The sequence below is a fragment of the Nuphar pumila genome, chromosome 16 (genome assembly GCF_984573655.1).
Source record: "Nuphar pumila chromosome 16, dmNupPumi1.hap1.1, whole genome shotgun sequence".
In the NCBI taxonomy this organism is placed as follows: domain Eukaryota; kingdom Viridiplantae; phylum Streptophyta; class Magnoliopsida; order Nymphaeales; family Nymphaeaceae; genus Nuphar; species Nuphar pumila.
The window spans coordinates 57,545,927-57,557,264 of record NC_143264.1 but is presented as its reverse complement, the minus strand read 5'-3'; positions in this window follow the sequence as shown (position 1 = coordinate 57,557,264).

The following is an 11,338-nucleotide window of genomic DNA, read 5'->3' as shown; positions in this document are numbered from 1 at the left end:
ATTGTTTGACATTTCTGGCATAAGTTTGTAGGACGCGTAGGCAATCCCGGGGTGGGGGGTTGCAAACGGGTCGGGTTGAGGAAGGCATTTTTGCAAATTTTGTCTGTTCGGACTTGAACTGACTGAACTGACCCGACTCCCCAATGTATTTTGGGATACGAAACCTGACCCATTTGCATACACCTGGCATTGGAACTTGGTGGGGTTAACTCCATCTTCAATGGCATCATTTTTTTTTTATGGATATCTTGGTCTTGCCTCAATGGGAAAATTGTGAATTCCTATCCATTTATGTGAAAAAACACTTGGTACTAATAATTGGTTGGTTCCATATACATTCTAACTTTGAAAAAAATTGGAATCTTTTGACTCCCACAAAGGCTCAGAATTGGTTGGGAACTAATAAGGTAGCATCAAGGCACGGTGGCTGGTGTCTCTTGACCGGTTTTTAGCCAATCCGATGCTATAGGCATGAGAAAACTATAGTTTACCTAGGTGTGTCAATGCGTCGGGTTTGACCCGTACCAGAGTCACCAACCCATACAAATCCTATAGGGTCTGATTAGAATTTGGGTTGGACCTGAAGTGTGTCTGATTAATATAAGGAGCTGGGTATGGTTTGTGAAATTTTATACTAGACCCGGGCCCTACTCGAGTTCTGACTAAGATCCGGTAAAAAAGATAAAATATTATTTGTGTGACGCCCCAAACCCTGACCTTGGAAAAACCTTTGATTTTTTAGTAATTTTTTTTATAGATATGGATTTAAATCAAACAGCAGAAGTACAAAAAGAAAAAAGGTAAGCAAAGGCCGCAAGTCTGAGCGGGCTACAGTAAGTGATACATACCATAAATCAAGTCCAAATATATATACAATGCCATAAGGTTTCAAAATTACAAAATGAGACATTAACATCAATTCAAACAGTCTCTCAAAACGAGAGAAAAACTCTCCTCAACTTCCAAAACAAGAAGTTAGAATCTGCAGACTAAGTGTGGGTCCCAAGCCTCCAACCGTGCGTCATCGCATCGCCACTGAACATATTCCTCACCTGTATCTCCATAAAACGGGGTCAATACTCTTGCGAGTTGATGAGATAAAACATCCATACAATATCATTCTAAGGACAAAGCATACAACATGGAAATAGGTCAAGTAACAAGTATATGTGCATGTGTCAGGTAAGTGCACGTGCTATAAGTCTAAGCAACAACGAAAGTAACAAGTGCAACTGGCTACGACAAACAGAACAAGAAAAACAAGCAAAGCAACTACTGTGCGTGCAACTAAGGTACAACGAGCAAAACAGGAACAAGAGCAATACTATCATAAATAAGCAAACAACTTAAGTATGTTAGTTTGTTTGGTTAGTAATTATGTTCTTCTGATTACTTTTTCGGGTACGCGAAGGAACCTCACCTTCTGTGAGACATGTACCCGACGTCTGTTATTCAAGTTCTAGTGTGGTAACCGGGGATGTTACAGACCGAGTAACCTCCTGCGGGCAGCGCACAACTGGGAGAAACCTTTCACAGAGGTGAAGGATTGTAATCCGTACTACTGCAGTAGTAGAGGTTCCTTAAAAGGTAACCTCGACCTCCCTAACTCTGAGTGACTGGAGGTCAAAGGACGCTATAGCTCCTACAAAAAATATCGTACTAACGACGTGTCACTCAGGGCTGTACCATCCACCCTCTCCCTGGGTGAACCATTTTGTGAATGGGGCACGACGGTTTATCTTTCATAGGCTGGTTTGACACTCACACCTCCTTCCAAGGTGTATATGTCTCATGGTCCCCACAGGATACACAAATGAGGACTTGGCCTGCCCATTCACGTGCTTCGCCTCACTAGGCCTCAAACGAGCACATCGTCGGTGAAGGCGATACAACACCATTTTTATTTTCATTTTCATTTCTAGGGTATCGCAATACTTGAGCTCTCTCACGAACATATGGCCATCGCCCAAAAGACTCCAGCCGAGTAAAAAAACCTCAACAAGTGTTCTATGCTAATACCCTTATGGTGTTCAAGTCTCAATCATTCATTATATCAACATTGTAATATGCACCTGATGCACTTCTCAATGTCTCGAGCACGAGACTAAGGTCTACCACTCGAGGTACGTACTAAACAGTACAAGTGTCAAAATATGTCAATGTGTACGTGCAAAGCAATATTACACGTAATTTCATTCTTTTTGCACAAGTATCGAAAGTAGCAACAATGGCACTACACATATTTATCTAATACATGAAAATGTGTGAGTGGGTGTATCATTCGGCATTCATATGCGATACACTATTCAAAAATACGTAAATTAATCATGATTGCACACACACACACACACACATATATATATTATATATATATATATATATATATATATATATATATATATATATATATATATATATATATATATATATATATATGACAAGACAATTGTCGAACATTTTGTGCATGAGCCATGATTGTAAAAATTCCAAGTATCACATTCATAATGTCATACATAGGCAAATTTTGCATCGTGCGTCCATTTGCATAGAGAATTTGTGATGACATTATATACAAGTGTTGTGGTATGAAATTTAACATGGAAAAACTAGACAAAAATTGGAGAAGAACCCTTTTTACAGATCTGAAAAGTGATCTTCCGTTGGGGAGATATGACTATGACAAAATGGACTAAAAACTGTGTAACTCAAATAATGCAAAATGATAGGGGTCTGATTTTTAATCAAACTGAGACATGAAATGACCATATAAATCACTAAAAAATAGCATAAATATACTAGATTCAATTACGAAGACACCACTTTTTACGGATTTGAAATACGATCTTCGGTTAGGAAGATATGTCCCTGACAAGTTGGTCCTGATTCGAGTAGCGATTTACGCAAATTGCACAATAATTTGCTGAATAACACTATAAATCACAATAGAGATTTGCTGAAGACACTGAATAGCGATTTATTGAAGAAAGTTGTAAATCGCACAACGATTTACCGAAAGGCACTATAAATCGCAATATCTATTTACTGAAGGAGACTACAAATCGCAATGGTGATTTGTCGAAGGACACTGCAAATTGAAATAGCGATTCGCTGAAGAAAGTCGCAAATCGAATGACGATTTGCCGAAGGACACTACAAATCATCCCCAACCGAAAGACTGACGAACTTGGGATGTTTACACACTGTTTCAGCCATGACGCTAAACATAAAAGGTGTGAAGCTACGTGTTAGCTTTTCACTGAAACAAGAATATCAGGTTTTCATGGAGGGAGCAAGGAAATATTCTGAAAATACTAAACACCGTCCGGGATGTCCTGGACTGCTGACAAAGTTTCAGTTGTCCGTCAATGACATGGATTTTTGATGGCTCTGCGGACCAAACCAAGGAAAGTCCTCAACTGTAAAGTTGAAGGACTACGCCTAAGCTTTCCAGAATGTTCACGAACACTTTTATCCAACCTGTATCTAGGGAGATACAGTCATTTTATCAGAGGTGTCTCTGACAACTCGGTAATTCAGAAAAACAAAAGAGAGTCATTTCATGCAAAAACACGTAGTGCGTTTGTGGGCATGCTAGTGTGCATAACATCAGCTCATAACATCCATCCAACTAACTAAATCTGCCGATAAACCCCTTGCATACTACGGGGTTTAGAGGGCCCTATTTATAATTCTTCAAAACACCGAATTAAGAGAGTTTGATTAGTTTTAAAGAGTTTTAAAAAATCTAACTAATTAAACATAATTGACTTCTAATTAAACTCTGAAAATTCTCAAATGTGTCGCCACCTATATGGGCCCACATTTGGTTTTTAAAACCCTAAATAGAAGTTAAAAACAAGGTTAAAATGCTAAAATAAAATTAGAGTTTTAAAATCAATTAGACTTTGACTTTTCAAACATTAAACTTAATTGAAACTCTACTTAATCCTAAATAGAATTAAATACCCTCAAATGTGGCACCACCTAATGTGGGCCCCATTTGATTTTTCAAAAATGATTTTAAAAAGGAGAAAATAAAGGGGTTAAAAAAAAGATTTTCAAAAAACTTTTAAAAGATACCTATATTTGTAAAAAAAATTGTATTTTTGAAATAAACAAAACATGAAATAAAATAAAATTGAATAAAGATAAAAAAATTAGGGTTTGGCGCCCCTGCAGGGTGGGCCCCACTTGAAGGAAATAAAAAAAATTGAAAATTGATTTTAAAAGCGAATCCAGATCGTTTTTCTTAGGAACATACTTTGAAATAAAAGAATATAAAACCATGGGGGTTGGACAAATGACAAATGTCGATTTAAAACCCAGATTTTTGAAATTAATTTTGAAAGGGAGGGTTTTTAAACTCGAATCTGGATTTGAGATTTTGAAAACAAGAGTGTTGAATCTCGAAAATGACATGAAATGACATGAAATGCGATAAAATGACATGAAATGATATGAAATGACATGCAAAATGCAGACCCTTGATGAGAGATTTGAAGTCCTAGACCCCTGATAGAGACAAGGAATTGGAAATTCCTATCCGAAGATGAAATTGGGTATTGGATATCATATCCGATATTAGATCTGATCCAAATGTGAAGTGGGTCTCGAATACAGCTAAAATTTTCAGAAAAGGAATTGATTCAAGCTCAGGTTGATACTTGTACCAGCTTGAGAAATGATAAAATGATATTTTTGGACAAAATGTTCTGAGAAATGATTTTGCCCCTGCAGAGCAGAGAGTGACACTAAAAATTGAGTTTTTAACTGGTTTAAACTGAATTGAACTGGTTTTTAGGTTTCTAAACTCAGATGAACTAAAAAGACACTGACTCAACTAAGCTCCTAGACTGGATGATCGAGAAATGACATCATTCTCAGAGAAACATGGTGAGAAATGAACACTGGAGTGAAGTGGGTAACGAGACTGTACTGTGTTTGAGCTGGAATGAAGGTCAATAATATTAAGGTGATCTAAATCTGGGGCTCAAACACTAGCTGGGCCAACTGGGATTAGTTCAATTTTAGCTGAAACGAGCTGAAATGGGCCAAAATAAACTCCAAGATTGTGGGAATGGAATCTGAACTGGAACTAGACTACTTGAACTCCTATTGAGCTCAGATTAGACTCAAGAAAATGGGGTCAATTAAAATTAACTAACCCAGAGATAATTGGCTTGGATTCAAGCTAGAAATGAGCTCATTTCTCACAAAATGGATCAATTTTAGCTGAAATGAACAATGTTTGCTCATCATGAGCTTAGGGGAGCTAGAAATGACTAACATTCTAACTGTTCTGAACTTAAAATAAGCTTGGTTGACTCTGAGCAACATTGGCCTAGGGGCAAAATGAGATTTTTACTAACAAAAAAGGCAAAATGACACCTAAATTAGGACAGACTTAGGGTTAGACTCCTACGGGGATTGACATCTGCTGAAAGGGGGTGCTTAAAAATGATCAGGGAAAAATTGGGGTGTTTACATAGAATTGTTAGTGAACCCTACTAAGGTAAATTCACCTCGATGGTTATGCTTTGAGGAAGATTTTCTTAGGATTTTTTTGTAGCCTAACCTGTTTGAATCTTGTGGTTTGAGAATTGTATTAGGTAGAAGCAATCTTAGACTGAAAGCAACCAAAGAGCGTGTCGGATATACATAGTTTTCTTGGTCTTGCAGGATATTATAGAAGATTTATTCAAAACTTCTCTAAGATAGTGACACCAATGACCAAGCTACTTCGTAAGGGGATAAGTTTGTATGGACTCAGCAGTGTGAAGAAAGCTTTCAGAAGCTAAAGAGGAGGCCTACTTTAGCTCCAGTGCTTACCCTACCTTCAGGCCATGAAGAATTTGTGGTCTACAACGATGCGTCAGGTACAGGACTTGGATGCGTATTGATGCAACATGGCAAGGTTATAGTGTATGCTTCGCGCCAACTGAAAGTGCATGAATAAAACTATCCCACTCATGATTTGAAACTAGCAGTTGTAGTTTTTGCATTTAAAGTATGATGACACTACTTGTACGGAGAGCAGTTTGAGGTTTTCTCTGATCATAAATGTCTCAAGTATATTTTCTTTGAGAAAAATCTAAATATACAACAGAGGTGGTGGTTAGATTTCTTTAAGGATTATGATTTTTCCATATCCTACCACCCAGAGAAAGCCAATGTAGTGGCTGATGCATTGAGCAGAAAAGCAGAAATCCTCGCAAACATGATCAACAATGAGTAGAGATTACTCGAGGACCTTATTAGTTGGAAACTTTTTGACACGGATTCATATCGCAAGCCTAGTTGTGCAAACCGAACTGATAGATCGGATTATTGCTCAGCAAAAGGATAACCCAACTTCATAAAGATGGTTACAATATGCAAGCAAGATGAGCCAACCCTACATCTAGAAGAAAATGGTAGCATCTGGTACAATAAGAGGCAATGGGTACCAGAGGATCAACAACTATAGAGAGAGTTACTTGATGAGTCATATAGAACTAAGTATACTATACATCTAGGTAGCACCAAGATGTATAAGGATATGTAGAGGAATTACTGGCAGAATGGCATGAAGAGGGACATCATAGAATATGTGTTGAGATGCTTGGTATGTCAGCAGGTCAAGATAGAACATCAGAGACCTGGCGGAACATTGCAGATGATCGAGATACCTCAGTGAAAGTGAGAAGACATTACCATGAACTTTGCGTTAGGTCTGCGCGGGACACAACACCAGTATGATACTATATGGGTCATAGTGGACCACCTTACGAAATCGATACACTTCTTACCGACCAAGGCGAATCAGACATTAGAGAGTCTAACAAACTTGTATATAGAAGAGATCGTCAGGTTACATGGAGTACTTGTCTCAATTATTTTTTATAGAGATATGAGATTTACGTCCAAGTCTTGGGAACAACTTGAGAAAGCTTTGGGGACAAAGCTTAAGTTTCGCACAACTTTTCACCGATAGATGGATGGACAGTCGGATAAGACGATCCAAACACGAGAGGATATGTTGCGCGCTTGTGCATTGGAATGAAGGGGGCAATTGGAGTAAACATTTGAAGCTAGCTGAGTTTGCTTATAATAACAATTATCATTTGAGCATCAGTATGGCTCCATATGAGGCTTTATATGGGTGACCCTATAGGTCTCCGATATGTTGGAGTAAGGTTGATGATCAAGCTATTGAGTCACCAATAGTCATGCAACACTACACCAATCAAGTACAATTGATATGAAAGAGACTTTTGACCTTTCAGAGTTGTCAAAAAAGTTATGCAGATCCAAAGCATCATGAAGTCTCATTTAAAGTTGGGGATCATGTATTTGTTAAAGTATCGCCAACCAAGAGTGTGTTTTGGTTTGGCAAGAAGGGTAAAGTAAGTCTGTGGTATGTAGGACATTTCCTCATCCTCGAAAAGATTATTGGCACAACTTACAGATTGGCACTCCCGCTACAGATCTTAAACATCCATGATGTTTTTCATGTGTCGATGTTAAGGAAATATGTGTTGGACCCCACACATATTATCCAATATGATGAGGTAGAAGTGCAAAAGGATCTCACAATCGAGGAGCGTTTGATACAGATTTTGGACCAACGAAAGCAAGTATTGCAAAATAAGATGATTCCTTTAGTGAAGGTATGATGGCAATACCATGGACTCGAAGAATGTACATGGGAGCTGAAAGCGGAAATGAGAGCGAAAGATCTAAGCCTATTTGATATGTAACCCTAGCCAAATTTCGAGGAATGATAATATGAATAGATTAGGTCTTAGATTAAGACTTAGAGAAAAAAAATAAAAATCGATTGACCCTAGTAGAAATCCATTTATGAGAAAATAGCATTCTTAAAAAAAATTTAAACAAGCTAGACAAAACATGGTTTAAAAGAATTTTATATGCATTTGAAACTGATTTGGCTTGTATTTAGAGTCATCCCATTAAACTTAAATTATAGTTTTGAAAGAATTAAAATCCAAAATGATAAATAAAGTTAATTAGGAAAATAATTAAAATAGAATGAAAAATTTAGTTTAACTAAATTATATTAAATGGTAGAGGTCCGTAGGTGGGCCGTCCCAGCCTATGTGGCACCTCTTTGTTGACTTAAGAAAAAAAACTAAGTTAAAGCTTTAAATTGAAGAGATTTTAAAAGTTACCAAAAATACCTTTTTAAAAGCAAGTCAAAACTTGCTATATATTATAGGGAAAGTCTCCCATGGAAAGGGACGTCCCATCCTAGACCCTTCTAGGATGGGCTGAATATTTAAAAGGAAGGAGAAAAGAAAATGAAAGGAGGAATGAAAGAAGAAAAAAGAAAAAAGAAAAAAGAAAAAAGGGGCTAAGTCAAACTTGCTTGCCAAGCAAGCAAGTTTGCCTAGACTTGAGATTTAGGAAACGGAAACCCCATAAGGGGGTGCCGTCTGACTTAATTGGGCTAGAATTCATCTAATGTACATCTTAGTACATTATATAAATGCATAACCTAAGCCAATTAGGTAAGAAAAAAATAATAATTATGGCAAATAAAAAATAATAATAATTAGGAAACTTAGAAAAAAATTAAAAGAAAGAAAAGAATGAGAAGGTATAGATCAAGGGCTGAGATTTTCTCCAACCCTTTGATCTAACTTAAATATGTTATAAAAAGGGAGGAGGGCCTCACGCCCCCCCTATTTGAAATTTTTTATTTTTCTCTCTAATTCTTCCCTACTTTCTCCTCTTTCTTCATCTTCCTCTTCTACTTTTTATGGTTTTTCTCTTGCACAACCAAGGGTTGAACCCACACACATTGGAGGAGAGGGTTGCACATCTAGCTGCAACCACCACACAAAGCAAAAGGGTCAGTTCACTTGGGAAGATTCTGTTTTGCAGCTAAAATGAGTATTTTCGCTAAAAAGGTAGGGGGTTCTATTCTCTACACGTAGATTGAAACTCATAGGCACGAGTTTATTTTGATTTCCAATTAAATGAACCCTGTATCGAACCCCCCCATGCGAGGGTTTGGTGTTGGATTTGTCAAAATTAAAATAGAGAGGGTTTTCTGAATAAAACTCCACTCAAAAATTGATTTTTCTTGAAACCAAATTAAAATTTGATTTCAATAATAATATATGTGCATACACTCTGAATTAGGAGTGTACAAATGTATATGTGTGAGATGAAAATTATAATTTAAACCCTATAAAAAAATTTTGTGAAACTGCTATTGAGTTTGAATATGGGCAAATCAGGCTTAGCCGAGTAGCTCGGATTCAAAGTATTAAGTTTGTTAAAAAACATAACCTTCATAAATTTTGAATTAGGTTTGTGAAGAGGGGTTTGATATGATTTTCTCAGAGGAAAATTAGTTCAATCCCTGGAGAAAATGTTTCACTTGAAATGAAAACACAAAATCTAATGGATGTCATGTGTTATGGGTTTTTCAGAAACAAAAACCATTTTCAAAACACAGTAGGGTAATATATATTGTTTTTTTGCAAAAAAAATAGTTAGAATTCTTGATCTAGTGTTCTCATACATGTTGTATGCTATTAGTTATGATTTTGTTATTTTTGTCATGGAAAAATATGTATCTTTATGCCTGAAATTGCAAAAAATACCAAAATTATTTCTAAGGAAATAGTATTCGATAAGATGAATTGATTTTCTAGCCTAACAACTACAAAAATGGAATTTGTCTATGATGAATTATGTGAATATCATATATTGAAAATTTTAAGATTTTATTTGATGGGTTAATGTTAAAAAAATTAGAAATATGAATTCATGTGGCCTATTTCTGCTCACTTGAATGCATATTACCTGTTATTACGTATTTTTTGCCTGACACTCGATCGATAAATCATTCGTATATTTCTTGTCTAGAAGAGTTTTTATGTACGGTTTCTTGTGTTGGAAAGCTAACAAAATTTTACACAATCTATGAAATTATGAGCTTTGTTCTCGGATGAAGCACTGAACTCTTACAGTCAAAATAGAAAAGTGCAGACATGCACTAAACATGTCATATCTCCCTCATACAAAAGAATTTTAATGAACCATTTATGGCATCATAAAGCTGACCAAATTTTTTATAACTTGTCCAAATCTCAGATCTTTTTTATGAATGCATACATTTTTGTAATAGTTATAACAATCGAACAAAATTAAGGTTCGACAGGTTCTGAACCGGCTAAAGGCCCGGTTAGCAAATACGTGTGATATCTATATGGCTTTCAAGTATGTTTTTGAAAATCGTATCATGCTGCACATCTACTGTTAAAATAATTTTATGCAGGGATTGAATTTTCAACATGGGTACAAATTGAATGAAATGATTATGCACGAATTAGCTTTGTCGTCATTTGCTTTTGAATTAAGCGAAATGAACATGTATTGTAAATGAATGTGGATGCTTAATTTTATATGATTGTTGCATGTTCATGAATGAATGTTAAAGTTAAAAATTGCATGGATGCATGAATATTGTTTCACATTTGTATTATGTGCATCCATAAGCCCGGAAGAAGCTTGAATTTTGTAAATATTATTTAATTATGTGTTGCATGGAATCAACAAACTAAATGAGTTAAACATGTAACACTAAATATGGATGCTTACAAGGAGAGGATAGGCAGTATTATTTGGCTTCACGGATACCGTATTTGAGTATGGAAGGTTGCTTCACCTCAGCCACGAAGATAGGAAAACCCTCCATATTATGCTGCAACATGGAGGACAAAATCTCATGAGTAAAGTCGAATTCATCAGGATGGTGGTGTTGGGATCTTTTCTCGTTCTTGTCGTCCCTCACTCGACACTGGTGAATGGTGCCTGACCAGTCAAAAGTCATAATTATTTGAAAACACTGTCTGTATCAGGGCTCTGATCTAAGTTACTGCCTATGTTTGTACCCAAAGGGATAAGAACTGAAACATAAAGTGAATGTGTATTTCGTTAGGTATAGCATGCATCATTTAAAAAGAAAATTTAATTAAAAATGTTAAAGTTACTTATGCATACAGTTCAAATTCTATAATGTTAAGTGCATGCATTCTTAACTGCTTATGAATATTTTAATACTTATAGTTAAGTGTTTGCTTTTGATTGAAAGAGTTATAAAAATGAATGTTTGAAAATCCTGTAAAGTGTTGCACGTATGCATCATTAGTGTGATTAATTGTTTTTTAGACGTGTGAGTATCAGATTAACCTTTTGCATGTGTGTTTCAATTTATGTGTACTGAATAGCTTTGTCCTACTAATGACTTAATTGTCCAACCCTATTATCATTTAATATTTCCAGGTAGCGAACATAGTGCCATGTGATGGCAGAGGTTGTGATG